Here is a 4,895-nt window from a genome sequence, read left to right as displayed (position 1 = left end):
AAACATTGTACACGAGAATAGTGACGCATTTTGCGTTGGTTACTCATGAAATATAGGTCAAAGTGAGAGATTCATAAAGAAAATCGAAACAATCCAATTTTAATTATTTTGTAGAATATCTGAGGAAACATCTAAAACATAAAAAAAAATTCCGTTTTTTTAACTTTGACGAAATTCCGTGTTGAATCCTTATATACACGAAAATAGGTTACACTACTGTAATATATGTTTGTACGTCTTTAACTACTAAACATAGTGTTACTATTACTTAAAAATAAGGTAAATGAACTTGAATTTTGGGAATAGAAAAAGGATAGAAATAATGTGAATGGGAATAAAAATTGCTGTAGAAAAAGGTTGTTATAATTATAAGATAGTATGCTCAACATGATTTAGTTAAATTTTGAGGACTTTTACACCAGAGCCGTAGAGAACTGTATCCGTTTTAATAGCTTTTAGATTTAATGCACGTTTAGTTATGTTTGATTATCTTAATTTTGTCTTAAATTGATCAAATACTTTTAGAATGTTGTATATAAGATTTTGATTCAGTTTTTAAATTGTGTATAATGTTTATAATTTATTCATTAATGTTTATAATTTATTCATTATAATTATGTTATATAATGTTCATTATGTGTTAAGTCTTCTCAGACTTGAAAACATTTTTTATGTTTCTGTTTATTGATATATTGTGATACAACTAATACAATGAAAAAAATAATCAACATTTCACCAACACAGTGGCGGATTTTGGACTTGTTGAGCCGTAGGCAAACGAATGGTAGAGGGCCTAATCTCTCGTTTTAGGGAGTGGGCATGGTGTGATTCCAATTTTATGGCAGGAAGTTTGCTATCTTTTTTTTCAGGAACAGATAAATCAGCTCATTAGCATCAATCATATGCACGATATCAGCATTCATCACCATTGGGCTCGAACAATTTAGTCGATTCTCACACATTACGCTCCTAGTAGGACAATTTTCGATGGGCCTGAGGAAATTTATCAACTGTTTGATAATTTTTACTGTTACAAAATTTGTCACGGGCCTAAAGGTAGCTGCTTAGTTTGCCTGTAGGTAATCCGCCTTTGCTCCAACATTCTTTTAGTTTCAACACCAGACTGGCCATGAAACTTGCGGTCATGTGATTGAAAAAATTCCAAATTGTGGGTTAAATGTTGTTGAATAGTTGTCAAATTGAAAATAGAAAAATGTTGGAGAAATGTTGATAACATCTTAAAGATAAATGAGACATGCTTGTTTTTTTTTAATGACATCCGTTCGTTTCGCATCATGCTTATACGCCGACCACAAACTCTACATTCTGTGACTTTTACACGCCAACATAAAATCATATACATTTATGTAGTTTGAGAAAAGTTGTATGTTTCCATTATGGCCAAAAATAAGCCAAGTTAGATCCAAGACTAATTGTATGTTTATCGTTTACGATTTCCTCTCGTGATTTAGTCCATTGAATATTAGTATAACATAGTTGAATTTTTAGTCATAAGTAACTTGTTACTCTTCAATTACTAATAAACTAACTTGTATTTCGATATATATTTAAATAAATCATTTCTTCTATATTTGTTTCTTTTCATTTCTAACTTAAGCTTTCTGTTATTTTTGTTTGTGACAAAAGAATGTAGGCGATTTATCTCCCTTCAGTCAGCACTGATAGTAATGGCAAACGACGAGGAATATAGCAGCGTTGTCCATTTCCACCGGTATGCACGATCTTGAAGCGTTAGAATTACATGTATTGTGCTCCTAATTTCTCCTTTGACCTGAATCTCAATCTTGGGTACACAAAAAAGTAAAGTGTTATATGACAACTATAGAGTCATTGGAGTAAACACTGATTGGAAGAGATTTTAGGTAACATTCTAGTGGAAAACTTTAAATGAATTTAAAGGTTCTTCATATGGCTTTTCAGTCCGAAAGGGAACAAGTACCATTGAGGAAAGTTAACAATGTCATTTTTCTGGTGGACCCAAGTTTAATCAAATTGTGGGGTTTTTTTTCGTTCGTCTGACCACTTTTATGTGGTATTGTACATTTTAATTATTCTCACTGAAGCTATATCAACATTCTATTGACTGATATGTTTATATTCAATGAATCCTGTCACATCAAAAGACTATGAGATTAACCGACATCAGTTTAAGGCTTGTTAGAACCAATAAGATTATATATATTAATCGGATTTCCTTGATTTGTGTTGTCTGAGAAGGTTGGTGATGTTGACGATATAAAATAAAAGTAGACAAATCTCGTCCACTCAATCGTTCTGCTGTCAAGCAAAATGGTGGTTGTCTTTCATCCATAAGTTGTATAATCTGTATAATGATGTATGACTGAACGATTTGTTTCAGATCGATTTCTTGTGTTTATCTCCAATCAATCTGTATCAAATAATTTAACTAAATGCTTCTCTTAACACAATGTGAGATATTGTAATTTTTATCACAGAACCCTATCTCCATGATTGGAACCTTCAATGATCCCGCTTTGTCAAGTGGATGTGTATTTTCATCTGTTTTATGGACATACACTAGTTGATGTAAAAATGAAGTATCAAAATTTGTTACTGAGGGATTCAAAATTTGCTGCTGAGGGTTTTAAATCTTCTGAAGAAACCTACAAAACTCTGTATGGATTGGCACACAAACTAAACGAACACCATTTCTCATGGACTATTATGTGAAATCGGTAAGAATGATTTATGATTCCTGTATAAGACATTTTTAACAGCAAAAACATCAGTCGTGGGTGTCATGATCGGATGATGATTAGTAAAGTTGTAACAGTTTGTTTACAATTTGGAAGTATGATATTTAGTGTATTACACTTTGCAGATATATAATCTGTTAAGATTTGCTGAAACCACAAATGGGTTAAACTATAAGGAAGTCATTATCTTCAGAAATCGGACAGAAAATTGGAATTCAGACGTAAGCTATAATAAGTATTGTCTACTGCACATTCAAAGATAGCTTGCCAGGCAAGGTAATATACTTCCACTTGCAGCTTTGATTTTAAATAAAAATAATTGGCAATTACAATTACCAGTATGAAATATTCAACCTTCAGTCTTACACTTCTTTTGAACTTTTTGAGACGATACTGAATATATTACCAAGTTTCGTCAAAATCTGTCGAGAATTGAGCCTCGTTTACAGGCTAAAACTTGAACGCGTTTTTACGAACAAGTGCATTACTAAATATTTTTCAATTCTTTTGATTTTCGATAGGGTTCATCCTTGGTTGATAACAAACACTCACCCCAAGTCAAAATCCATCAAGAATTGTGCCTTCTAGAGTGTTTGCGGGCTAAAAATTGAACGCGTTTTCAAGAACAAGGGCAATAACTCATACTAAATATGTTTCGATTTTTCTGACATTTAATAGAGTTCATCCTTGGGTGATTACAAACACTCACACCAAGTTTCATCAAAATCTGTCGAGAATTGGGCCTCGTTTACAGGCTAAAACTTGAACGCGTTTTTAAAAACAGGGGCATTACTAAATATTTTTCAATTCTTCTGATTTTCGATAGGGTTCATCCTTGGTTGATAACAAACACTCACACCAAGTCAAAATTCATCAAGAGTTTGCGGGCTAAAAATTGAACGCGTTTTCAAGAACAAGGGCAATAACTCACTAAATATTGTAACAAATACATCTTTCGCACTGCAAAGGATTAAAGTTCGATAATTAATCAACTACCAAGTAGGCTACTAACGATCCGAACCACCCAAACCCTTAAACAACATAATGAAACCACACCCATCAGGGCCGATTAAAATACACGACAATCATCTAGAAAGCAAAAACAAAACAAATTTCAAAAGTTCAAGGGAGGTAACTGATGAAATTATTCACATCGAAGTTCAAGGGAGGAACTCTTTAGAAAAAATTCAACAGGTCAAGGGAGACAACTGATCACAGAAGTTATTTCCATTTCTTTCCGAATAAGTTTCAGATATTTTCACAAATTCAGATAGAATTGCAGTAAATAAAAATGAAACGGATTTTTCTAGTCCGAATTCAATAATACAACTGTACAAGGGGTAGTATATGTCAAGGACAATAGCTCCTCCATTATGTGGGCGTGAGAAAAGTCTACTAGCATATTTGGTATTTCCCGGATAGCCTGTTACAAATCCAAACCACGAAATACATGACAGTTTTGGTAATATTATTGATTACTTTATCTGTAAGTTTTGGAAACATGTGCTCACTCAGAATCACTAGTCGTAATTAATGCTTCCGAATCCTGGCTGCTGCTGTCAATATAACATCATCGATTTCAGACATCTCTGACCAGGATGTGGACTAACTGGTGTTATTATTGTTTATGTTTGATATTGAATGATCGAATTGATATCTACAATTACTATATTTTTCGTTTGACGAGAGTTGAATAATAAAACATAGAGATTGAAACCTGCTGTGACCATTATAAATAGTACTCTGATATCTTATTTCAATGAAATCCCATCAAACATTGTTTGTCAAATTCATTTATAATAGTTTTGTTTACTTATTGAACTCAAAATATTCTAAATAAATATATTAAGCCCTTTCCTGATATTTAGTTTGTAGAATGTAGTATTTAGAATGTAGTTTAATATCTTTTGTTGATTTTATCTTATACGGCAAGATGCGCGTTTAGATTCATAAGTGTAAATAATCTAGAAATAATAATAATAAAGTGCTAGAAATTCCTTCAAAAATACCCCAATATGTTTTTCCTACATATAAGCCGTTTTTTTTAATTGTCCAATGGGGATAATTCTGGACACACATGGATTTTAATGCTCAAATTTCGACGGAGAGTTGCGAACACTATAAATGAAAAGCATAACTAAAAAAAAAATCTCGTTT

This window comes from Lottia gigantea (assembly GCF_000327385.1).
Source record: "Lottia gigantea unplaced genomic scaffold LOTGIsca_45, whole genome shotgun sequence".
In the NCBI taxonomy this organism is placed as follows: Eukaryota; Metazoa; Mollusca; class Gastropoda; family Lottiidae; genus Lottia; species Lottia gigantea.
The sequence above is the reverse complement of the archived record's forward strand: the minus strand, read 5'-3'. Positions refer to the sequence as shown.